This window comes from Malaclemys terrapin, chromosome 15 (assembly GCF_027887155.1).
Source record: "Malaclemys terrapin pileata isolate rMalTer1 chromosome 15, rMalTer1.hap1, whole genome shotgun sequence".
Classification (NCBI taxonomy): Eukaryota; Metazoa; Chordata; order Testudines; family Emydidae; genus Malaclemys; species Malaclemys terrapin.
Genome location: NC_071519.1, coordinates 2583485 through 2609828, shown reverse-complemented (window position 1 = coordinate 2609828; position 26344 = coordinate 2583485). Strand labels below are relative to the sequence as shown.

Here is a 26344-nt window from a genome sequence, read left to right as displayed (position 1 = left end):
TCCCCCCACAAAGCCCCCTTTAAGGTTTAGCGCAAGAGACTTTGTTATAAGTGATAAATACACAAAATACAGAATGAGAAATATCATTAGGCAGAGATTTGGTTTCGGGATGTTGCCACCACCGGCTCGGTGTTGAAGGGACCCCCCAGCCAACAGGGAAGGGCTCCCAGCATGGTGGGGGCAGGGGATATGAAGACCCCAGGAATTTGGCGGCCAGTGGAGGCCAAAGTTTCCTGTCTGGGTGAAGGTCCTAAAGATGCCTTAGTGGGAGAAGGCCCAGGGCTTGATGTTCTTCAGATACAACCAAAAGAGCCCCCATCATGCTGTGCACACAACACTGTCCACCGAGCCCCATGGCACGGGACAAACCCACACCTGCAGGCCTCCTTGCCACCTCTGCAAACAGTCTCACTGCCCTGACACCCACACCAGCCCTGACGGCCAGTTCACAAAGAACCCTCTTGGTGTCAGCGGTGGGATGCGGGTCCCCGTAAGTGGCAGTGAGCGGGAGGTGCCGGGGTCCAGATGCCTCTAGCTGCTCAGCACCGTGGCTCCTCTGGCTGGTCTTGCCCACTCTCTCGAAGAACATGTAATTCTGGGGAGGGGAGAGAGAGGAACGGACACATAGTCTAGTGCTTTCCAAATTGGTAGATCTCCAATCTCGGGGTGGGATCACCATGGAAAGAAAGGTCATGGCCCCTGCACCCTGGAGGCTCCGGCTATGAGAAGAGAAGGTTGGGTGGTGGTGGAATGGCAGAAGAGGGCAAGGTGGGTTGGTGGGGTGAGAGGTGGGGTGGTGGGGGAGATGGATCGGGCTGGTGGCATGAAGAAGAGGTTGGCTGGTGGTAGCAATGGGATGAGGGAGAGCATGTGGGTTGGGGTGGAAATGGGGGAGAGGTTGAGTGAGGTGGTTGGTGGGAGCGGTGGGATGGCCATTCATTGGTGTTAGCAGTGGGATGAGGATGGCAAAGAGGCACAAAGTGACTTGATGCGAGTTGTGGGAAGGAGAAGTTAGGGTTGCCAGTGGCAGGTGGGGGTGCTCACTAGTGGGACCAATAGGATAGGGAGAGGGTGAGTTTCCCATGGGCTGTAATCTGTTGGCCTATTTTGGTTGTTGGTTCGTGTGTGGATGCTGGATGGGGTTGTCGGCCTTTGAGATACAGGAGGTCAGACAAGATGACCTGATGGTCCCTTCTGGCTTTCAACTCTATGACTCTCTGGTGCTTGGGTGCCGGGGTGGAAAGGGAAGAAACTGGCTGTATGGGTCGGTGGACGGGGAGAGAGGGTGGGCAGGTTGGTTGATGTCACACATCGGATGAGGGCAGAGGTCAACTGGTGGCAAAACAGAAGAAGGTAATTTTTCAACAGGAGTGGTGGGATGGATTGGTGCTAGCGGTGGGATGTGGGGGGAGGGGGGCACTCACGATGAGGAAGCAGGCCCCCAGCAGCGAGGCCTTAATCTTGACATCCTGGTGCACGTGGAACTCGATGCCAAAGACGTTGGTGTCAGTGAAGACCTCCTGGGGCAGCCCTCCCCAACTGCTTACTGATCCGGCCCACGCCCCGCGCCTCGTCGCTCGTCTTCCCCTGCAGGGGGGGCAGCACCGAACGTGAGTCAGACGCTGCCCCATGGGGCCCAGGAGAGACCATTACCCTCCCCACTGCCCCCCCAGGGCAATGCTCTTTGGGGCATGCCCAGTGCAGGAAGTCCCGCCCCCCTAGGCAGTGCCTGAACAGGAAGTGCTTCAGATGCCAATCCTCCCTTCCCTCCACACCCATAGTCCTGCCTCCATGCCCTGTTCCCCATACAGGAAGTGCCCCAAAGCTCCTCCCCCTGGGCGGCACCAATACAGGAAGTGCCCCAGAATGCCCTCCCACATGACTAAGCCCCAGTGCCCCTAATCCCTCACCTATGCCAAACCCATCTACCTCCACAGCCCCCCCTTCTCGGACTCCCCCCGCACCCAACCCCATCTCCTCTCCACACCCAAGCACCTCCTCCTCCAACTACCCAACGCTCCTCCCCCACACCACGATGCAAATTCCCCCCCATCCAGCCCCCCGACACCCCTTCACTGAGACGCCAACCCCCGGCCCAGCCGCCCCCCATCCTGCTCTCCACATGCCCCTTTCAACAAAGACACCAACCCCAGGCCCAGATGCCCTCCAGATACACCCCGTCGACTGAGACACCAATCCCGGACATCCCCCATCCTGCTCCTCAGATACCCCTCTCCAGAAAGATGCCAACCCCAGTCCCAGATCCCCATCTTGCCCCCCAGGTGCTCCCCTCCAAAGAGACGCCAATCCCCACCCTGCCCAGACCCCAGCTACCTCGAAGTTGACGTCCCCCCCTCAGCGAAAGACGCAGTAGGGCCCCAGCACGTGTAGCAACGTCCATTTCTCAGCCTTCTTGATGGAGAACTTGGGGGTGAAAGGTGCCATTTCTGCACCACATGCCTGATGGTGGTGCCCGGGGGGCACTGCACCTCCAGCTGCAGCGGGGGGGAGAGAGACACACCGGGCATGGGTTAGAATTGGGGGGGAGACCCCTGCCACCCCGTGTCCCCACCCCGCCCATTGAAGCCAACGCACGGGACTGGGGCTGGGAGTCTTGGAGATTGTGGGGGGAGGCAGTGGGGTGCCCAGATTTGTGGGGGGGTCATGGGGTGCTTCCCTCTCTGGGGCGGGGGCCAGGGTGGTGCTGTGGGGGAGGGTGTGGGTCCGCTGAGCAGTTTGAGGGAGCCTAGGCTGGGAAAAGAGGGGTAGGGCAGAAGGGGAGCCCCGGGAGGGGAGTGGGGTACCTGTGGCCGTAGGGGGTGGGTCAGAGCCATGCCTGGGGCCAGGGGGCTGGGGGGAGAGATATGGGAATACCACAGGACTGGGGAGGGATTGGGGCAGCAGGACGCCAGGGGGGTGGGGCACAGAGGTGCAGTAGGGTCAGGGACGGACATGGGGGGGCAGTGGGGTGGGGGAGGGACACGGGATGGTGCCTGCACCGGGGGAGGGACACGGGGTTGTGCCAGGGCCAGGGGGGCCTCTCTGCAGGCGCCCGTCCCTCACCTCCTGCAGGCAGCAGGGGCACCAGCAGGTGGCGCACTTGAGGGGGCGCAGGAGGCGCACACGGGGCGGCCCCCCGGCTCGGCCACGCTCAGCCGGAGGCGCCGCAGGGACCCACAGCAGTTGCGGGTGCAGCAGTCGCTCTGCTCCTTGGCCTCGAAGAGTCGCCGGCCCAGCCTGTCCCGCAGCTCGTACTTGTTGGCGGTCTCGAAGCCGATGCCAGCTGGGAGGGGAGACGGTTACCGCGGTGATACCACCGTCGCCAACCGTCATGGCTGCCCTCGTCGCCATCACAACCGTCATGGCTGCCCTTGTCACCAACCATCATGGCCTCCCTCGTCGCCGACCATCGTGGCCGCCCTCGTCGCCATCACAACCATCATGGCCGCCCTAGTTGCCGACTGTCATGGCCTCCCTCGTCACCAACTGTCATGGCCACCCTCATCGCCATCACAACCATCATGGCCTCCCTCGTCGCTGACCATCGTGGCCGCCCTTGTCACTGGGGTGGGGTGACTACCCCACACCCAAAGAGACTGGGCTACGGCCGGCCTAGGCGCCTGCGTGGCTGCGCGGCCAATCAGGAAAGGGCTTACTGGGAGCCAATCAGAAGGCAGATTGGAGCCAGCCAATCAGGGCCCAGCTGAGCCATATAAAAGACTGCCCAGAGCCGGAGCAGTCAGTCTGTCCCAGGCCTTGAGAGGGGAAGGTCTGTCTCCAGAGCTGGGAGGCCAGCACCACGGACAGTGCAGTGCAGGCCAGCCTGAGAGAGTGGGAGAAGGCCCTACTCCATAGCCTGCTAAGCGGCAGGCCTGCGAGGAGGAGGCCTAGCGTAGCGAAGGGCTGTTGGGGAAGCGGTCCAGAGGGATAGTCAGAGGAGGAAAGAGAAGGAAGACAGGGAGACTGTCACCCGAGGGCCTCTGGACCGGGACTCAGAGTAGTGGGCGGGCCTGAGTCCCCCCCCCCCCTTTGTTTGCTGTGCTGCCCCACGCACAGCCACAGGCCGCAGGGAGCGGCCGGCCAGAACCACACCAGGTCCTGGACTGTGAGGATCGGACTCGAGGGTGTGGGGCTGTTGTTTAACACACACCCCCCCCGGAAGGGGGTGTGAATGGACAAAGGGACACTGTCGGAGGACAGTGCTCCGGAAGAGGACGCCGACGTCGGGAGCAACGCAAGTCCGTGCACCCCACAGAGGCGAGACGACAAGCGGGACGCCACCCAAAGAGGGCGCTCTACTGGCGCAAACTAATTCCCCGAAGCGGCCAGGAGGAGGCGCCACAGCGGTGAGCAACCGACCCTGTCACACGTGGTGGAGAATGCGGGCATAGCGGTCCGCCCCTGATACGAGGGGTCAGCGCCAAGACTGCGGACTATTGCCCAGAACAGTGTCTTGCGCGGACAGACGGTCGACCCAGATTGTGGGTGCAGACCCGGACCCACCAAAGGGGTCCAGAGTGTGGGGATTGAACCGGGAGTAACCCGCTGAACCCCAAGATGGAGGCTGAGAAGTTACTAAAATGGCTGCTAGAGAAGCAGAAGGAGCAGTCGGCCCAGCAGCACCAGCAGCAGGTGCAAATGCTGCAGCAAATGACCACTCAGCAGCAGCTGCTGGTGACTCAGCACCAAGAGAATCAGCAGCAGCTCCTTCGAGAGTTGGCCACCCAGCAGCGGGTGCAGCAGGAACATTTGGTGCAACAGATGGCCGCACTGTTACGGCCGGCAGGAGGCACCCCTGCCGCCCCCATGGGAACCGGACTGGGGGATACCCCAGGGGCACTACCGATACGTCTCACCAAGATGGGGCCCGAGGATGACCCAGAGGCCTATCTGGTGACATTTGAACGGGTGGCGACTGCTGCCCGGTGGCCCTCAGAACATTGGGCCACGTTACTAGCCCCTTATTTGACGGGGCAGGCTCAGGCCGCATATCGGAGCCTCGACCCCCGGGAAGCGCTCGAGTACGCCCGAGTGAAGGCGGCCATCCTAGACCATACCGGCATTAGCCCAGAGACCTACCGACAGCGTCTCCGCAAGGAACAATATCCTCCGGGGGCCCGACCCAACGCATCCAGGACCACTGCTGGAGGTGGTTGAACCCAGAGGGCCTGACGGGACCCCAGGTGGCGGAGCTGGTAGCCTTAGAGCAGTTCACCCGGATCCTACCCCCGGGAGGGAGGGCCTGGGTGCGACGGCATCGCCCGGCCACCCTCTCCGCAGCAGTGGCCTTAATGGAGGATTACTTATCGGCCGAGGGGGTGGAGGCGCTACCCCGAACGGCCGGAAGCCTTGGTCGCAAGGGCGGCGCAGAGAAGGGGAACTCTCGTGGGGCGGGAGCCTCCGAACCACTGGCAGGCAACAGCCATCGGCACCCGAGGCCTCCCAACCCTGAACCCCGACCCAAGTTACTACCGGTGACGACACGGAGGGAGCAACAGCCCCTGGAGTGAACAGGCCCCCCCAGAGGAGGCACAAGCCCGGCCGAGACCCGAGAGAGGTGCTGGGGCTGCGGTCAAGAAGGACATTTCCGGCGAGATTGCCCTTTTATGGACTGCAGCTACGGGCAGGCCTGGATGGCCGGACAACGGGCACGGAAGAGAGGGGCAGGAAAGTTGATAGTCCCGGTCTGGGTTGAGGGGAACCCCACCAACGCCCTCGTAGATTCGGGGTGTAGTCAGACCCTCATACGAGAGGGGCTGGTCCCGAATCTCAATCTTTCGGGGCCCCCGATCTACCTACAGTGTGTGCATGGAGACATCCGCCAGTATCCCACAGCCTGGGTCAAGATGGGAGTAGGCTGCCGAGAAGAGGGTCTCCGGGTAGGAGTGGCCCCTAGGCTGGCCCACCCAGTGGTGTTGGGACGAGATTGGCCCGGCTTTGGAGAGGTCCTCCTGAGATATCAGCCGCCCAAGCCCCGACCAGACAGGACTATAGCACCGGGAACGGGGCTGCTCGGGCGCAGGACAAGGGGTGACCCCGGCGAGGGGACCTCCTCGACGGCAGAGACCCCCATGAATTGTCCTGGAGACAGGCCCCGTTCGGTGGAGGACGCCCAGGTAGAGTTAGAGCGTAACGGGGACTTCTTACGGGAGCAACGGGAAGACCCAACCCTAAGCCGAGCCTGGGAACAAGCTACCAACCCTGCTATTGAGGGGGACGGACGCTACAGACTCCGCAGGGCCCCTGCTTTGAGGTATGGCAGGATCGCCTGTACCGAATAGCGCAGGAACCCCAGACCCGGGAGACGTTCCGCCAGCTGTTGGTCCCCCGGAGACTGCGAGCCGGCCTCCTCCACTTAGCCCACGCAAACCCTTGGGCTGGACACCTGGGACACGAGAAGACCCTACAGAGGGTGGCCCGCCGGTTTTTCTGGCCAGGCATCCACCGGGAAGTGGCAGACTTTTGCGCCTCGTGCCCAGAATGCCAGCGAGCTCCTGCACCCCTGGTGCCCATGCCAGTCGTGGGGGTACCCTTTGAACGGATCGGGATGGACCTCGTCGGCCCCCTGGAGCGAAGTAAGACAGGGAACTGCTTTATACTAGTAGTCATGGACTACGCCACACGCTATCCCGAAGCCGTTCCCCTAAAGACAGCGACGGCACCGACCATTGCGGGTGAATTGGTAAAGATTTTCGCCCGGGTTGGGATACCCGGGGAAATATTGACGGACCAGGGCACCAATGTGTCCTCCAAGTTAATAGCTGAGCTATGTCACCTCCTCCATATCCGGACCCTCCGGACATCGGTGTACCACCCGCAGACCGATGGCTTGGTAGAGCGGTTCAATGGTACGCTAAAAGCCATGTTGCGGAAGTTTGTGGAGGAGGACCCCGATGTGACGGAGCAGGGAGCAGGGCAGATTTGACCTGGGAATGTTGCAGGGGGGTTGCAGTGGGGATGTGGGATTTCCCTTGAAGGAAGCTACCTGAGCCGTAACCTGAGCCAGGAACGGGGGTGGGGAGAATTAACACCTTCTGCCCGGGAGACTGAACAAAGGAGAGGAGGAGCTGGGGGGGAGGAGGAAGAGAGGAGCAGCAGGAGGAGTTTTGGGTTTAGTTTCAGGTTGGGCTGGGTGGTGCAACGCAGGGAACCCCAAGCTGGGGTCTAAGCTCCCTGAACCTCCCAGAGGGACCTAATTGAGGGGGTCTGGTCAGACCTACACGCTCTGCTTGAGACTGTGTTCCTGTCCTTGAATAAACCTTCTGCTTTACTGGCTGGTTGAGAGTCGCAGTGAATCTCAGGAAGAGGGGTGCAGGGCCCTGACTCCCCCACACTCCGCAACAACTGGTGGCAGCGGTGGGATCTACTGCACCCCGTGGACGGCGCTTCCTGCAGTAAGTGACTGGGGAGCAGTAAAACGAAGGGGGATTGACGGGGACCAGGCGTGTTGAAGAGTGAGAGAGAGACGGTTATTACCCCTGGGAGTGTGTGACCAGCGAGAAGGACTTTTGCGGTAACAGGGTCCCCCGGGGGGATCGCAGCGAGTGGTCCCAAGGGTGGAGGAGTCTGCAGCTCGACCCTGGCAGAGAGGTGGTGACCTCGAGAAGGGCTGGCACACTAGGGGTCCCCCTGGGAACTGTGGGGAGCTGTGAGCACACAGGCCGGTGAGTGGCCAGCAGGAAGATGTATGCCAAGCAGCTTAAGAGCGACCTGGTGGAGCTGTGCAAGCAGAGGCGGCTGCGCATTGGGAGGCTCACCAAAGAACAGCTCATTGCCCGGCTGGAGGCGGAAGATCGCGCGAATGAACTGATCCCTGTGTCTCAGGGAAGCAGCCTGGCAAATGCAGCGCAGGCACCAGTGTCTGTCCCAGCTGGGAGTGGTCAGCCGGCTGCTGAGGGCTTCCCGAGACCCCTCCTTCCTATGCCTAGGGGAAGGGTGGGGAGGAGCCCAGCAAATACCGAGGGCGCCGTGACCCCCCCGGCCAGCAGGGGATCCTCCCGGCGAAGCTCGCCGGCCAGCAGAGGATCCTCCCGGCGACGTTCGGCATCCGTGGAGCGGAATTGGCTGGAATGGGAGAAAGAGCTAAAACTGAGAGAGCTGGAGGATCGTGAACAAGAGAGACAGCGTGAAGAGAGACAGCGTCAGCATGAACGGGAGGAGAAAGAGAGACAGAGACAGCATGAAGAGAGACAGCGTCAGCATGAACTGGAACTGGCGAGATTGAAGGGCAGCAAACCCCCGGCTGCGGTGAGTGAGGGGGGACCCAGGACTGCACGGAGCTTTGATAAGTGCATCATGGCCCCACGCAAGGAGGGGGAGGACATGGATGACTTCCTGGAGGCCTTTGAGGCCTTTGAGACGGTTGATCCCGCGGACAGACTCCGGGTCCTTACCCCCTTACTGGACCCCAAAGCCGTGGCATTGTACCGCCAACTGGAAGAGGCAGAGAAAGGGGACTACGAACTATTCAAAAAGGCCCTGCTACGGGAGTTTGGGCTGACTCCTGAGATGTACCGGGAAAGGTTCCGGAGTCAGGATAAAACCCCTGAGATCTCATATCTGCAACTAGCCGTCCGCATGGAAAGATACGCCAGCAAGTGGGCTGATGGGGCCCAGACGAAGGAGGACCTGATTAAACTGCTGGTACTGGAGCAACTGTATGAGCGGTGCCCATCCGACCTGAGGCTGTGGTTGGTGGACAGAAAGCCAGAGAACCCGCGACACGCAGGGCGGCTGGCTGATGAGTTTGTAAAGAGCCGGTCAGGGGGTGGCAGGAAGGAGCCCCAAAGGAACAGGCCCACCGCGATGCAGAGAGAGAGTCACCCTGGGACCTCCCAAAGGGGGAATATGGGGAATCCCCTCCCACGGGGAATGCCCAGCGTCAGGGACAACCGACCGGCTCGAGGGGACCCACGGGACATGAGCTGCTATTACTGCGGCCGAAGAGGCCACGTCCGGGCCCAGTGCCCCAAGCTCAAGGACAGACTGAGCAGACCGAACCCGCACCGGGTTAACTGGGTAGAGGCCCAGACGGACGAGGGGCAGGCTTCTCACGCAAGAGGGGCTGGCAGCTTATCAACTGCTCAAGAGAGAGAAGGGCCCCAGGCCAGCTTCTCTGGGGGGCCAGATGCTCCGGATTCAAAGTTCTCCGTTTACAGGGTTGGCGCGGGGCTGTCCCTGCGGAGCGAGTGCCTTGTTCCCCTGGAGGTGGATGGAAAGAAAGTTTATGAATGCTGGAACACGGGCGCAGAGGTGACACTGGCCCGGCCCGAGGTGGTGGCCCCAGATCGGGTGGTGCCCAACACCTTCCTGACCCTGACCGGGGTGGGCGGGACCCCATTCAAGGTTCCCGTAGCGAGGGTACACCTGAAATGGGGGGCCAAGGAGGGCCCCAAGGACGTGGGAGTGCACCACCATTTGCCCACTGAGGTGTTGATGGGGGGGGACCTAGAGGACTGGCCAAGCAGCCCCCAGACCGCCTTAGTCGTGACCCGTAGCCAGAGCCAGCGAGGGGCACTACGCCCTGACCTTGGGAAGGATGTCCCACCGGAGGCACCGAACCCTTCCCGGGTGGGGAGGGAACACCCAAGGACAGGCCGTGGGGTGGCTGGGGCTTCCGACCCAGCCGACGAGAGGGAGCAGGTCCCCATCCCTTCCCCAGCCGCCGAGTTCCAGGCCGAGTTGCAGAAGGACCCCTCCCTGCGGAAGCTAAGGGGCCTGGCTGACCTCAGTGTGGTACAGACCATGAGGAGAGGATGCAAGGAGAGGTTCCTGTGGGAGAAGGGGTTCCTGTACCGAGAGTGGGCTCCCCCAGGGGAAGTGGAGTCGTGGGGGATCAGGAGGCAGCTGGTGGTTCCCCAGAAGTTTCGCCACAAGCTACTGTACCTGGCCCATGACATCCCTCTCGCAGGGCACCAGGGGATCCGGCGCACCAGGCAGAGGCTGCTACAGAACTTTTACTGGCCCGGGGTCTTCACCAACGTCCGGCAGTACTGCCGATCCTGTGACCCCTGCCAGAGGGTGGGGAAGGCCCGGGACAAGGGGAAGGCAGCATTGAGACCTTTGCCCATCATAGAGGAGCCTTTCCAGAAGGTGGCCATGGACATAGTGGGACCTCTCAGCAAGACGACCCGGTCTGGGAAGAAATACATCCTGGTGGTGGTAGATTTCGCCACCCGCTACCCCGAGGCAGTGCCCTTATCGTCCATTGAAGCAGACACTGTGGCGGATGCGCTGCTGACCATTTTCAGCCGAGTGGGGTTCCCCAAGGAAGTCTTGACGGACCAAGGGTCCAACTTCATGTCGGCCCTACTCCGGTGCTTGTGGGAGAGATGTGGGGTCCGGCACAACTGGGCCTCAGCATATCACCCCCAATCCAACGGGCTGGTGGAGAGGTTCAATGGGACGCTAAAAATGATGCTGAAAACATTTATGAATCAGCACCCGCAGGACTGGGACAAGTACTTACCTCACCTGCTGTTTGCGTACAGGGAGGTACCCCAGGAGTCTACTGGGTTTTCGCCTTTCGAACTGCTATATGGAAGGCGGGTAAGGGGGCCCCTGGACCTGATGAGAGACGAATGGGAGGGGAAGGCCACTCCTGACGGAGAGTCGGTGGTGGAGTATGTCCTGACCTTCCGGGAACGACTTGCCGAGCTTATGGGCCTGGCCAGGGAGAATCTGGCCAGAGCCCAGAGGAAGCAGAAGGTCTGGTATGACCGCACAGCACGGGCCCGCGCCTTCGCCACTGGGGATCAGGTGATGGTCCTCATCCCCGTGAGGAAAAACAAACTCCAGGCCACCTGGGAAGGGCCCTTCAAGGTTGTCAAGCAACTAAACGAGGTAAACTATGTGGTGGAGCTGTCGAACCGGGCACACCACCACCGGGTGTACCATGTGAATATGATGAAGCCATATTATGACAGGGGGAATGTGGTGTTGGCCGTGTGTGGACATTGGGAGGGGCAGGGAGATGACCCTTTAGTAGATCTATTCCCTGGGACAAGAGCTGGCTTCCCCCTGGAAGCAATTCCCCTCTCTGATCGGCTAACCCCTGCCCAGCGAGCTGAGATCGGAGGGGTGCTGCATCTGTACCAACAGCTGTTTTCCAACCAGCCTGGACGCACTAATCTGACTGTCCACCGGGTGCAGACAGGATCGCACCCGCCTATAAAATGCTCCCCCTTCCGAGCCACAGGGAAAACTGCTCAGGACCTGGAAAGAGAGGTCAATGACATGCTGGCTTTGGGGGTGATCCAGCCGTCTTCCAGCCCTTGGGCCTCGCCGGTGGTGCTGGTCCCCAAAAAGGACGGGTCGATCCGGTTCTGTGTGGACTATCGGAAGCTCAATGCCATCACTATAGCCGATGCCTACCCCATGCCCAGGCCGGACGAGCTCCTAGACAAGCTGGGAGGTGCTCGGTACCTTACCACCATGGATCTTACAAAGGGCTATTGGCAAGTGCCGCTGGATGCAGATGCCAGGCTGAAATCGGCCTTTGTCACCCCTCTGGGGCTCTATGAGTTCCTGACCCTGCCCTTCGGCCTCAAGGGAGCGCCGGCCACCTTCCAGCGCCTGGTGGATCAGCTACTGAGGGGGATGGAGAGTTTTGCCGTGGCGTATATCGATGACATCTGTGTCTTTAGCCAGACCTGGGAGGACCACATATCCCAGGTTAGACAAGTGCTGGACCGACTCCAGAAGGCTGGGCTGACCGTAAAACCGGAGAAGTGCAAGGTGGGGATGGCTGAGGTATCCTACCTAGGCCACCGGGTGGGAAGTGGCTGCCTAAAGCCGGAACCAGCCAAAGTGGAGGTGATCAGAGACTGGCCCGCTCCTCGAACCAAAAAGCAGGTCCAAGCCTTTATTGGGATGGCAGGGTACTATTGGAGGTTCGTGCCCCACTTTAGCGCCATAGCCGCCCCCATCACTGAGCTGTGCAAGAAGGGGAAGCCAGACAAGGTGGTCTGGACCGAGGAGTGCCAGGAGGCTCTCCGGGTGCTGAAGAAGGCTCTGGTCAGTGGCCCAGTTCTGGCAAACCCAGACTTTGACAAGCCCTTTATGGTGTTCACCGACGCCTCAGACACAGGACTGGGGGCGGTGTTAATGCAGGAGGATGAAAAGGGGGAGAGACACCCCATCGTGTACCTGAGCAAGAATTTGCTACCCCGGGAGCAGAACTACGCGGCCATCGAGAAGGAATGCCTGGCCATGGTGTGGGCCCTCAAGAAACTAGAGCCATATCTCTTTGGGCGACACTTCACCGTGCACACCGACCACTCCCCCCTGACCTGGCTCCACCAGATGAAAGGAGCCAACGCCAAGCTCCTGAGATGGAGCCTGCTCCTGCAGGATTATGACATGGACGTGGTCCATGTGAAGGGACGTGACAACCTGATAGCGGACACATTGTCCCGGAGAGGGAGCCCTGAACTTCCCCAGGTCACTGGGCAGAGTGACCCCGCTCAGTTCAGTCTCGAAGGGGGGAGAGATGTGACGGAGCAGGGAGCGGGGCAGATTTGACCTGGGAATGTTGCAGGGGGGTTGCAGTGGGGATGTGGGACTTCCCTTGAAGGAAGCTACCTGAGCTGTAACCTGAGCCAGGAACGGGGGTGGGGAGAATTAACACCTTCTGCCCGGGAGACTGAACAAAGGAGAGGAGCAGCGGGAGGAGTTGGGGAGTTTAGTTTCGGTTGGGGCTGGGAGGTGCAACGCAGGGAACCCCAAGCTGGGGTCTAAGCTCCCTGAACCTCCCAGAGGGACCTAATTGAGGGGGTCTGGTCGGACCTACACGCTCTGCTTGAGACTGTGTTCCTGTCCTTGAATAAACCTTCTGCTTTACTGGCTGGTTGAGAGTCGCAGTGAATCTCGGGAAGAGGGGTGCAGGGCCCTGACTCCCCCACACTCCGCAACACCCTCGCATTGGGACACCTTGTTGCCGGCCCTGCTATTTGCAATAAGAGGTACCGCAGGCCTCGACGGGGTTCTCGCCTTTCGAGCTCCTATATGGCAGGCAGCCCAGGGGAATACTGGACCTCCTGAAGGAGGAGTGGGAAGCACAGGAAAAACGGGTCCTTGGGACCACACAATACGTGCTACAACTCCGGGAGCGACTCCAAACGTTAGGGGCCTTCGCCCGTGAGAACCTGGAATGGGCCCAGGCATGCCAGGAGTGCCTCTATAATCGAGGGACTAGAGGGAGGAAGTTCGTCCCAGGCGATCGGGTGCTGCTTTTACTGCCCTCTACAGAGTCGAAGCTCCTAGCCAAATGGCAGGGTCCCTATGAAGTGATCTGACGAGTGGGGCCAGTCGATTACGAGGTCAGACTACCTGGTCGACGCAAAGAGACGTGTATTTATCATATTAATCTTCTGAAGGCCTGGAAAACCCGGGAAGCCCTGTTCATTGGCCCGTCCACCCCAGAGTCGGAACTTGGACCCCTAGCAGGAGATCTTCCTGACCCCGGACCGGCTGTGTTGGGGTCAGGCCTCGAACCCAGATGGAGAGGACAACTGCAACAGATGGTGGAGGAGTTTTCAGATGTTTTATCGGCCCGCCCAGGCCGGATGACTCTAATGAGTCATCATATTGCCACAGACCCCAGGAAGAGGGTGACGGACAACCATTGACCGTTACCCAAGAAAATGTGGGACACCGTCCGGCGGGAGGTGGAGACGATGTTGGAGATGGGAGTGGTAGAGGAATCGACGAGCGAGTGGCGAAGCCCTATCGTCTTAGTACCAAAACCAGATGGGACGACCCGGTTTTGCATCGACTTCAGGAAGGTCAACGCTATCGTTTCGATGCCTATCCAATGCCGAGAGTGGATGAACTGTTGGAGCGCCTCGGGGGAGCCAGGTATCTGTCGACCATAGACCTAACTAAAGGATACTGGCAGATCCCACTTACGCCCAACTCCTGGGAGAAGACGGCCTTCCCCACGCCTTTCGGCCTCTTCCAGTTCGTAACCATGCCGTTCGGCTTGCACGGAGCGGCAGCCACGTTTCAACGCTTGATGAACAAGGTCCTCCAGCCCCACGACCAATACGCGGCGGCCTACATCGACGATATCGTGGTTTACAGCCTCGACTGGGAGAGCCATTTACACCACCTGGCGGCGCTGTTACAAGCCCTCAGAGCGGCCGGCCTGACAGCTAACCCGGCGAAATGTCACTTGGGCCAAGAAGAAGTGACCTACCTGGGATACACGGTAGGAGGGGGGAAACTAACACCCCTGATTAGCAAGGTACAAGCCCTCAGAGACGTACCCACCCCCACAACGAAGAAACAAGTACGTCAGTTTTTAGGACTAGCTGGGTACTATCGTCGTTTTGTACCAGACTTCGCATCTATAGCCGCCCCCTTGTCAGACCTAACGAAGAACTCCCAACCTCGACGGGTACAGTGGACTACGCAATGCGAGCGAGCCTTTAACACACTCAAGGAACGGCTCACTCAAGAACCAGTACTACGACACCCCGACTTCACAAAAGAGTTTATACTCCAAACAGACGCTTCGGAAGTCAGCCTGGGCGCAGTACTCTCCCAGGAAGTAGACGGGGAGGAACATCCCGTACTGTATCTGAGTCGGAAGCTGTTCCCCCAGGAAACACATTTTCTCAACGATAGAGAAAGAGGCCCTGGTGGTACGGTGGGCTATCGACGCCCTACGTTACTACCTGCTAGGGAATAGTTTTAAATTAATCACAGATCACGCCCCTTTGCGATGGATCCACAGCATGAAAGACACGAACGTTAGAATTATGCGGTGGTACCTCACCCTCCAGCCTTACGACTTCCAGGTGCTCCACCGCCCGGGTAAGGCCCATACTAACGCCGATTTCTTCTCCAGGCTAGGGGAGGAGGGCGAAGAAACGGACCAAGGAGGGGGATCCTTAGCGCAGGGGGTGGTTTGCGAGGGGGCAGCCAAGCCCCAATCCAACTGCCGAGGTCCTAGACAGTTGGCCCTGACGGCAGAGGATCCGTCACGCTCGTACGGGGTGTGTCCCAAATGCACAGAGAGTGCGAGAGGAGGGAGCATACCCCAGCCTAGGCAGGCGGCCGTGGGAGAAGAACCTATGCGGGAAGCCCAGGTGGGGGACCAGCCCGCGCTCCTGGAGCCGCCGAGGACTGCAACTCCTCCAGGTCGAGAGGGAGCCTCACTGTGGGAGGGACTGACAGACGCGGTGGACCACGAGACCCATGGAGAATCAGGAGACCCGTGGGACACGCCAGCGGCTGAATGGATAGGAGGCAGTTTAAGGGAATCGACAGACTGGCACGTCGGACCCGGTAAGCCTCAGCGTGTTTCGGTGGGACCCCCCCGCTGAGACGGTGGATAAGCCGGGTTGCCCGGTGGCAAAGACTAATTTCCGGGACTTTGGGGCCAGTAGGCCATAGGGCCCAGCGACAAGGGCTAAATTCCTAGACTTTGAGCCGATAAGCCGAGCCACTGTGGGACAAAGGCTGCTTTCCGAGCGCTAGGCCATTAGGCCGGTTAGGATACCCCCGGGAGGGTTCTTAAGGGGGAGGGTGTGTGGTGGGGCGACTACCCCACACCCAGAGAGACTGGGCTGCGGCCGGCCTAGGTGCCTGCGTGGCCGCGCGGCCAATCAGGAAAGGACTTACTGGGAGCCAATCAGAAGGCAGATTGGAGCCAGCCAATCAGGGCCCGGCTGAGCCATATAAAAGACTGCTCAGAGCCGGAGCAGTCAGTCTGTCCCAGGCCTTCAGAGGGGAAGGTCTGTCTCTAGAGCTGGGAGGCCAGCACCACGGACAGCGCAGTGCAGGCCAGCCTGAGAGAGTGGGAGAAGGCCCTACTCCATAGCCTGCTAGGCAGCAGGCCTGGGAGGAGGAGGCCTAGCGTAGCAAAGGGCTGTTGGGGAAGCAGTCCAGAGGGATAGTCAGAGGAGGAAAGAGAAGGAAGACAGGGAGACTGTCACCCGAGGGCCTCTGGACCGGGACTCAGAGTAGTGGGCGGGCCTGAGTCTCCCCCCCCCCCCCCTTTTCCCCCCTTTGTTTGCTGTGCTGCCCCACGCACAGCCACGGGCCGCAGGGAGCGGCCGGTCAGAACCACACCAGGTCCTGGACTGTGAGGATCGGACTCGAGGGTGTGGGGCTGTTGTTTAACCCCCACCCCCGGAAGGGGGTGTGAATGGACAAAGGGACACTGTCGGAGGACAGTGCTCCGGAAGAGGACGCCGACGTCGGGAGCAACGCAAGTCCGTGCACCCCACAAAGACGAGACGACAGGCGGGACGCCACCCAAAGAGGGCGCTCTACTGGCGCAAACTAATTCCCCGAGGAGACCAGGAGGAGGCGCCGCAGCGGTGAGCAACCGACCCTGTCACAGTCACCATGACAACCATCATGGCTGCCCTCGTCACCGACGGTCATGGCTGCCTCAGTCACTGTCAACAGCTGTCCCAGTTGACTCAGCAACTGATTCCGGCAACAACCAGCGCCGACAACAGCCGTCACAATTCCCTCGGTCGCTGTCGCCAACGCCAACAGCCCTGGCTACCTCAGTGGTTCGACACAACCCTCATGGCTGCCTCTTACACCTCCACCTTCAGTAACCCCGGCGCTCTGTGGGGTTGGGTCTGGGAGCAGGTGTGTGCGCCCGGGTGTGTTGTGTGTGACAGGGGTGTGTGTTTTCTTTTTAGGGGGTGTGGTTGTGTGGTATAAGGGATCCGGCGGTTGCAGTGTGGCTGTTGAGTAGAGTGGTGTGTGTGTGAGGTATGGCTGAGAGGATGGCGTGTGTGTGTGTGTATGTGTAGTTGGTTTCTTGTGTATGGCTGGCACAGAGTGTGTAGCTGGGGTGTTGTGTACAGCTGAGATGATGGGGTGTGTGTGTGTGTGTGTCGTTGGGGTGTTCTGTATGGATGCACAATGTGTGTTGTGTATGACTGAGACTATGACGTGTGTGTAGTTGGCGTGTTGCGTAGAGCTGAGAGGATGGTGTGTGTAGTTGGTGTGTTGTGTATGGCTGGCACAGTGTGTGTGTGTGTGTGTGTGTAGTTGATGTCCTGTGTACGGCTGGCACGGTGTGTGTATTGTGCAGGGCTGAGAGGATGTTGTGTTGTATGGCTCTGGGAGGGTGTGGTGTGGTGGGGGGGGGAGGGCAGGCTTGTAGCGGGACGGGGGTGCTGTGCAGCCCTCGCTCACCTTCCACCAGCTCCACTTTCTTCTGGATCAGAACCTGGTCAATCTGAAAAGAGCCAGAAGGGCCGGGGTAGGAGAGACTCAGAAACACACACAGAGCCGGGGAGAGAACCCAGGAGTCCCGGCTCCCAGCCCCCCCCCTGCTCTAACCCACCAGCCCCCACTCCCCTCCCAGAGCTGGGGAGAGAACCCAGGAGTCCTGGCTTCCAGCCCGCCCTGCTCTAACCCACCAGCCCCCTGTCCATGTGTTTATTTCTCCACTCAGGGGTAATCATTCAGGCTCACTGCCACTAAAATGTAGCCACCTCTGGGGCGGTGCGGCTGGTTACCCAGGGATCCCTCGCCTGACGCGGAGATGCGGCCACCTCTGGGACAGGTCGTGGTTACCATTTAGACCCCCACTCACCTGGCTTAGAGACTCCAGCCCCGGGAGGATGCCGGTGGACACGGGCAGCAGGGGCGTGATGGCTGAGTGGGGATGCTGCACTGCAGGGACTCGAGGGGAGGAGTGGGGTCTGGGGTGTGGGTGGAGGGGTAAGTAGCCTGGGGGTAACCTGTGAACGAAAGAGGGGGGAGGACAGGGTTAAAAATCTATCCACCCCCCATTAAATTCCCACACCCATCCCCGAGTGTTACCGGTTATACAGGGACCCCTCGCCGGGCACTGAGATGCGGCCACCTCTGGGACAGGGCAGCTGGTTAGACAGGGACCCCCTCTCCTTGGGGGGGGGGAATTGAATCCAGCCTAGATGCATTCTGGGATTTGTAGTTCCAGAGAAGAGCAACAAAATTGATTAAGGGTCTAGAAAACATGAGCTGTGAGGGAAGGTTGAAAAATTCGAGCGTGTTTAGTCTGGAGAAGAGAAGACCGAGAGGGGACATGATCACAGTTTTCACGTACATAAAAGGTTGTTACAAGGAGGAGGGAGGGACATTGTTCTCTTTAACGTCTGAGGACAGGACAAGAAGCAATGGGCTTAAATTGCAGCCAGGGCGGTTTAGGTTGGGGTAGCGGGGCAGTTACCCCGCTGTTGGGGGAAAAGGGAGGCTGATTGGGGGAAGCAGCCACAGCTGGGACCACGCCCAATCGGGCCACGCCCAATCAGACCACACCTGGGCCTGATATAAGGGCGAAGGGCGGAGCTGAGTCAGTCTCACTCCAGCCTTGGAGTGGGAAGGGCCGGGGAGCTCGGGCTCCTAGGCGCAGAGCAGGGCTGGGGAAGGGCAAGAGGAACTGGGGTGCTCCAGCCTGGCAAACGCCCAGGCTGAGGCCTTGGTAAAGTCCTAAGGAGGTACTGGCGCTACAGAGGTGCAGCTTGGGGAGAGGCAGTAGGTCCAACCCCGTTGCCAATGATGTGTGGCCATGACAGACTGCAGTTTGCCCCAGAGAACGGGGGCTAGATGATGACTGGCAGTAGCCACTGAGGCAAGGTGGGCTTAGAGGGTTGGGGGTTCCCCTGGGAGGGAAGACCGAGAGTCTGGGGACTGCTGTGGGGAAGAACCCCAAGATAAGAGGGCACCAGGGTCCGGGAGGGACACAGGGGCCTGAGGCAGGAGAGACACCAGCCAGCAGGAGGCGCTCTGAGTGCTGGAATCGAGGTAATTCCTGGATGACCAGCAGGAGGCGCTGTGGCGGTGAGTGCTTGATCTGCTACATATGGCGGAGAATGCGGGCAAAGACGGGCACCCTGATACAAGGAGGAGGACTGGGAAGAATTGCCGGGAGGGAACTAGAGAGAGGGACGATGGATCCTGGTTATGTGGAGGTGTTCTTTGCAGAGGGTTCCCGCACCATCCTGGGCTGGGCTGGGCTTCAGGTCAGGTCCCCTGAGGAAAGGGGCCGCCCGACTGCTGGAGAATTGAGAAACTTGGGCAGGAGGTTGGCAAGACCCAGCAGAGGGACTGTGGGGTGCACTGGGCCGTGCAGGAACAGTTGGGGCGGCCGGCAGAGGAACAGCAGGCCCTGGTAGAGCTCCTTAGATAGGAGTTTTGGAGGGAGCCGCAGGGAATGGCGTGAGAAGCGGAGGCTAGCTTTGGAGAGAGCTGGACCCGGCTGCCTGAAGGAGCAAAGGGTCCCGTGGACAGAGCAGGGCTGGGGAATAGGGCAAGGGAGCCGGGGAGCTCCAGCCTGGTAAACCCCCAGGCTGAGGCCTTGTTTAAGGCCAAAAGGCACTGGGGCTGCAGAGGGGCAGAGGCAGCTGGTCTGACCCCTTGCCGATGATGAGTGGCCATTACACTGCCGTCTGCCCCAGGGAGCGGGGGCTGGATGACGACTGGCAGTAGCCACTGAGGCAAGGTGGGTTTAGAGGGTTGGGGGTTCCCCTGGGAGCGGAGACCCAGAGTGTGCGGTTACTGCTGGGGGCAGAACCCCCGAGGTAAACGGGAACTGGGGTCTGGGAGGGACATGGGCCGGAGGCAGGTGAGACACTGGCCAGAAGGCGGCGCTCCCGAGTGGGACAAGAGCTAATTCCTGCGATGCCCAGCAGGAGGCATCACGGGGGTGAGTCGTCGCTTCGCTACAAAGGGGTAGATGGGAGGGGGCAGTGGGGGGAGAAAGGGGGGTGGGGGGTGTCACGGGGTGTGGGGGGACACAGGGCCCTGCACCCCCGGCTTCCTGCGATTCACCGTGACTCGCAGCCAGCCAGTAAAGCAGAAGGTTTATTAGACGACAGGAATACAGTCCAAGACAGGTCTTGCAGCCACAGGGCACAGGATCCCCCCCTGTTAGGTCCATCTTGGGGTCCCAGGGGCACCACAGCCCCTTTGGGAGGTCAGAGCCCCATCTGCCTCCCAGCCCTTCCACCAGCCAGTTCCTGAAACTTCCCCTCCAGCGACCCCTCCCACAGCCTTTGTTCAGTTTCCCGGGCAGAGGTGTCACCTGGCCTCTAACCCCTCCCTGGGTTCTCATGTTACATGCTCAGGTATTCTCCATCGGTCAGTCTCCCCTCCCCAAATGCAGACTATCCTAGCCACACTCCCCTGTCAGCATTCACAGACCCCAGTATGAACCATCCCAGTTCATCACAGGGGGGATTTGGGACGTGCAGGGCTGCGGCGGGCCGAGAAAGAGGCGACTTTCCCCAGCTCCAGGGCTGTGGCTGCTTGGGACAGACCCCCCACCTCCTTCCCAGCCCCAGCTCGGGGGCTGCCGCATGGGGACAGGGGACAGGGGGCACATCCATCGCATTGGAAAGGTAACACTACTGATATTCAAATGTGAGTTGTCGGCTTTTATGTGTAGAACAAAAGAAAAACCTTAATTGTTATAAAGGGTTTTTAATCTAGCGCTTTTATCCAAAGTGCTTTTAAAGACAGAAATAAACAAAAGAAAAAGCTGAGTGAAGGAAAGAAAGAAAAGCCGAGTGGGACAGACGGACAGACAGAGGCCAAGTGGGACGGACAGACAGACTCAGAAAAGTGGCCCCAGGCCAGGCGCGGGCTCTGGGGGTGGGCGAAGAAGGGAGTGAAGCAGCACTGGAGACGGAGGAGCAGGGAGAGAAGCGGAGGGGAAGGAAGGGAGGGAGGGAGCCGGGAAAGCAGGAATGTGACACCAGAGGGGAGGGGCGGAGGAAGTGTGTGTGTGGGGGGGAGGCTGGTCTCTGTAACGAGCACGCTGGGGCTCAGCCCATCTGACAGGGGCTGGGCAGTGACTCCGGGGCGTCCCGGTGCCTCCACCCTGGTCCGGTTCGGCTGCATTCCCAGTGTCGGCATCCCCGCCCAGCCCCCCTCATCCCCGCCCATCCCCCCCATCCCCTCCGTGACTCATCCCGGTACTTGGAGTGCACGGGGAGTGAGGGGCACCGGTAGGGCTGGGCTGGCAGGGACTGCGGGTCGGGAGTGAGGGGCACCGGCAGAGCTGCGGGGAGCAGGGCCGGGCTGGCAGGGGCTGCGGGTCGGGAGTGAGGGGCACCGGCAGAGCTGGGGGGGCAGGGCCGGGCTGGCAGGGGCTGTGGCTCGGGAGTGAGGGGCACCGGCAGAGCTGGGGGGGGGCAGGGCTGGGCTAGCAGGGACTGCGGGTCGGGAGTGAGGGGCACCGGCAGAGCTGGGGGGGCAGGGCCGGGCTGGCAGGGGCTGTGGGTCGGGAGTGAGGGGCACCGGCAGAGCTGAGGGGGGGCAGGGCTGGGCTGGCAGGGGCTGCGGGTCGGGAGTGAGGGGCACTGGCAGAGCTGGGGGGGCAGGGCCGGGTTAGCAGGGGCTGTGGGTCGGGAATGAGGGGCACCGGCAGAGTGGGGGGGGCAGGGCTGGGCTGGCAGCTGGCCCCATGCCCAGGCTGGCTCTGGGTTTAGCCGTGGGTGGGGCTCCCGTGGTTTCCTGGGCTGGGCTGGGATCTCAAAATGGGTTTTGTCTTTTCTTCCTCTGCATTGTTCACGTTCTGATGTGCTGAACCAGCCGGGTGTGTGTGTGTGGGGGGGGATAAGGATAGACAGCGGGAGTGGATTGGGATAGATGGATGGATAGATAGAGGGGGTGGATGGAGGTAGATGGATAGAGGGGTGGATAGAGGGGGCGTGTGAGGATAGATCGATGTATGGGGGTTGGCTGGAGAGATGGATGGGTGGCAGGGTGAGGATGGATAGACAGGGGGTGGGGGGCTGGAGGGGTAGTTTATGGGGATGTAGGGATGGCTGGATTAACACAGGGTGGATGAGGTTGGAGGGAGGGATGGACAGGGGTCGCGGGGGAGGGACGGATGGATAGATAGAGGGGTGTCTATGGGGTTGGCGGGACAGCTGGATGAAGGGGGTGTCTATGGGGCTGGAGGGAAGGATGGACATTGGGGTGGGTGGGGATGGAGGTACAGACAGAGAAGTGGGTAGATGGATACCTGGAGGCGTGTCTAGGGGGGTAGATGGAGGGACAGATGGGGGGGATGGATGGATAGATAGAGGGGCATCTATGGGAGAATGGAGGGACGGGGAGATGGGGGGATGCAGATACAAAGGGGTGGATGGATAGACAGAGGGGTGTCTATGGGGGAGGACGGAGGGATGGACGGAGGGGTGGATGGATGGATAGATGGAGGTGGACGGAGGTACAGACAGAGGGGTGGCTGGATGGATGGATAGACAGAGGGCTGGAGGGAGGGACGGACGGACGGGGGGACGGATGGAGGTAAAGGGGTGGATGGGTGGACAGACAGAGGGGTGTCTATGGGGCTGGAGGGAGGGACAGATGGTGGGGGGACGTATCTGTCCCCGGAGGAAGGCCGGCAGGTTGACTCCTGCTCTCCCCTACCTGCTGCCCCCCGGGTCTCCACCTTGCTCCCTTGCTCAGCGCCCCCGCTCCTCCCGGCTCCTGTGACAGAGGAGAGGGGGTCACGGGGTGGGTCAGGTGGGGGGGAAATGGGCTGGTGGTGGGGGGCGGGGGAACCGGGGCCACGCAGGGTGGGGATGGTCGGGGGGGTTGTACGGGGGGGTGAAACCAGAGTCGGGGGGTTGGAGGAGAGTTTGGGGGAAACTGTGGGTTACCCCCGCCCTCGGGCACGGGGACCCCAATGCCTTGTCACACAGGCAGGGACTGATTTAATCCTGAGACTGATTTCCCCCACCTCTCCCCTGACACTCTCCCCTCCCCAGAACCACCCTCCACTAGCTACACACAGACCCCCCTCCACTCCCCCACAACCTCCAAAGACCCCACTACACCTGTACCCGATTTGGGGTGTACTAAGATTGATTTGGATAATACGGATAATTAATTTATTAATTTAATTTTCACTTAATTTTATTTAATAATATTAATAGTAATTAATTCTTAATATTCATCGTATGGGTTTTAGGCTCTGTTTGATCAGAAGATAGAAGTTCTTGTCCCGAGTCAGGCTCCATGGAATTTACAAAGGACCCTCGGGGGGGGTGGGGATGACCGGGAGCTTACGCTGAGACAGACGGGGCCTTCAAGACTTTCTATTCAAATTAGTGAAATAGTAAATCAACGGTAAAACACCCGGAGTTACACAGTGACAACTGCGCTTCAAGAGACATCTGCTCATATAGTATTACATGCAACAAAGCTTTGGTTAACGTACTCACCCCCTTCCTCGATAACCGGCAGCACCGGCCTGGCGGTTCAGGGTTCTCAGTTCTTGAGTGATGGTTGCCGTGCTTAGAAAAAGCGACTGCTCAGAGCCATCACAACGAACTCAGGGTTTACTTGACTAACTTCAACTTCAAATCAAAACCTAATGAAGTAAGACGAAAACGTAGGGAAACCGAGCTTCGCCTAGTGCCCTTGAAACTTAACGTTGAAGAAGAACAAGGACAGCCGACCGATAGTACTAGTCATCGTGAATCGATAGAATAGAGAGAGTAGAAATAGAAGGTAAGTGAGAACGATAGAGCAGAGTAAGTGGGAATGGAAGTGCTCTAGCGAGGTGGGTCACTTCTTTTATAGGGCAAAGTGCTGAAAATCCTTCCTCCTCTGCCAAATTTCATTCCTCCCCCACAAAATGTTAGGGTACACTGACCCCATAGGCTAGTAGGTTTGTGCCTATTAATAACAGGTATGGACACAGATCAGTCTCTGGTGGTGTACCTGTTAAGTTTGTGGGTACAACATTGGAAAAAACCCAATGCCATTCTCCATTGTCTATTGGTCTAGATAAAAGGTCCTCAACATAGGTGTGGGTACTTATCTATTTAAGTAACAAGGTACAGGTCAACGTTGCTTTCTGGGTAAAAGGTCTTAATATAGATGTGCTAACTTTGCCTTCGCTTAACAAACAGGATATGGCCTGTAGGGCCGTTGCATTACAGCCAAACTTACTTTAATATAAATCTTATATGTTGAACTGCTGTGCCGTTAGGAGTGTAACCTTATATCTCATTGGAAGGTGACAGGGCCAGGAAGAGTTCATGAACTCCCAGACTGACCTGACCCAGGGCTGAACTTTAGACACGGGTTAGGAAGCGCTATAAATGGACAGAGGATTGAAATACAAGTCTGCGTTGTTAGCGATAGAAGGGGAGGTATTTGCTCAGGTCTTGTGATGGAAGCAACCAAGTCTTGTCTATTGCTAGAGCTTGGAGTCAAAGCTCAAAAAGGAATATTAACATGTAGGAAGACGCTTGAGGGAAATGGTATTATTGTCTCTTTTGAAGGTTGTGGGAACCTGTATCTGAACTGTGTAATGGATAAATGACCCTGTGCTAATTGCCAGGATGTTTGGGAGAAGGGAAGTTAAGCCTATTGTTTTCTCAGGCCAAAAGGCTGCTGGAAATGTATAAGAACCTGGGACACGATCCTGCTTCATCTCAGATCTGCTTTGGGGTTCAGGAGGGGGAAACCTTAAGCCACAAGGATTGAGATCCCCAGTCACTGAGTGGAGCCACCCTGAATATGGACGTTGGACTGTTTCTAAAAGGACTTTTGGCAACTACGTGCTCATCTCTGCAGTGTACCTGAACCTCAAGAGTTGAATCCGAGTCTGGCTGGAGATTGATCTTGTAACCAACTCTTTTCTAACAGATTTTAGTTTTGTGGACAAGAATTGACGATAGCCTGGATTTGGGGTAAGATCTAAGTGATCACTGGACTTGGATGTGGGGCTTGGTCCTGTGGGATCAGGAGAAGCTTTTCTTTTATATGATGAGATCAGAATTTCTCGTCATCTCTGACTGTCCCCGCTCCACCTTCAGCATCATCTGGGGCAGAGGGGCAAACGAGAGCTTGAATTTCCAGCAGGTAAGCGCCCCCTGCTGGAGCGTTAAAGCATCGCAGGCCCCCTGGGCTGCATTACCAAACGCAACCACTAGATGGAGCTCAAAGTCCTTCCTATAGCACAGGGGGATGGGTTAGAGCAGGGGGGGCTGGGAGCCAGGACTCCTGGGTTCTCTCCCCGGCTCTGGGAGGGGAGTGGGGGCTGGTGGGTTGGGGGGGGGCTGGGAGCCAGGACTCCTGGGTTCTCTCCCCAGCTCTGGGAGGGAAGTGGGGGCTGGTGGGTTAGAGCAGGGGGGCTGGGAGCCCGGATTCCTGGGTTCTGTCCCCCGCTCTGGGAGGGGAGTGGGGGCTGGTGGGTTAGAGCAGGGGGGGCTGGGAGCCAGGACTCCTGGGTTCTCTCCCCGGCTCTGGGAGGGGATCAGGGGCTGGTGGGTTAGAGCAGGGGGGGCTGGGAGCCAGGACTCCTGGGTTCTCTCCTGGAGAAGCATTGCTGGAACCTGGCCATGGCCTCACTCTACATCCTGAGCCATGGCCTCTGGGCCTGAAGGGGGCAACATCCTACCCACCCCAGCAGGGCCCAGAGACAGCCACAGCTTCCCGCCTCAGCCTGGCCTGGCCCTTCCGGCCTCCCAAGGCCAAGAGAACCCAGGAGTCCTGGCTCCCAGACCCCCTGCTCTGACCCACCAGCCCCCACTCCCCTCCCAGAGCTGGGGAGAGAACCCAGGAGTCCTGCAGTTGGTTGTGACTTGCTTGTGTGGCTGTAGCCTGTCTCTGTGTGCATTTCGGGAGGAGCCTGTGGGTGTGAGTTGTGTAAGAAAGTGGGTGTGGCTGTGCGAGTCATCTAGTTTTGCGTGTTCCTAAGTGGGTGTTTGTGCCACTTGTGTCTGGGTGCGGTGCTTGTCCCGTTGTGTGCACATTTGGGGGGGGGGGCATGATTGTGGGTGTGGGGTGCGTCTGTGCACACAACTTGGGAGAGGCTCGTGCGGCCCTCATATGTGACGGTGCATCCGCCCCCTTCCTGGGGTTTGGGATTTTTCACAAGGCTTGTGCGTGGATTGGATGTGCAGAATGGGGGTGTGCACAGCTGTCCGTGTGAGTGTTGGTGTGCAACTTGCACATGAAGGTGTGTAGCGGGGGTGGATTGTGGCTGCAAGCTGGGCCCCGTGTCTACCTACTGTACAGTCGTTATGGGTGTTGTATCTATTTATTGTGCAAAGTAATAAAGGTGAACTAGAAACCGGTGTCCCAGGTGGCGTGATTGGGGCCCACCTCCCCGTCCCCCCCAAATGGGACTCCCCAGGACCTCTTCACCCCCACCTGGAATGGGCCATGTGACCTTCACCCTCCCTGAAGTGGGGCAGGACAAGATGGGTGGGAGAGGAGAGGGGGTGGTGGGGGGTAGGGAGAGAGGTGGAGGTACTGGGGTGGTGGGTGTGGGAGAAGGAGTTGTGGGGGGCAGAGGGAACTGGATTTTGGGGGAGAATGAAGGGTGGGGGGAAGGGTGGGGGGGGGGCAGAGGGAA

General features: G+C 59.4%; 1 pseudogene; it reads right to left on the bottom strand.

The window, feature by feature from the left end:
- Positions 1-261: 261 nt before the first annotated feature.
- LOC128823337 (phospholipid scramblase 3-like) lies at positions 262-25352 on the bottom strand (annotated as a pseudogene).
- Positions 25353-26344: the final 992 nt, after the last annotated feature.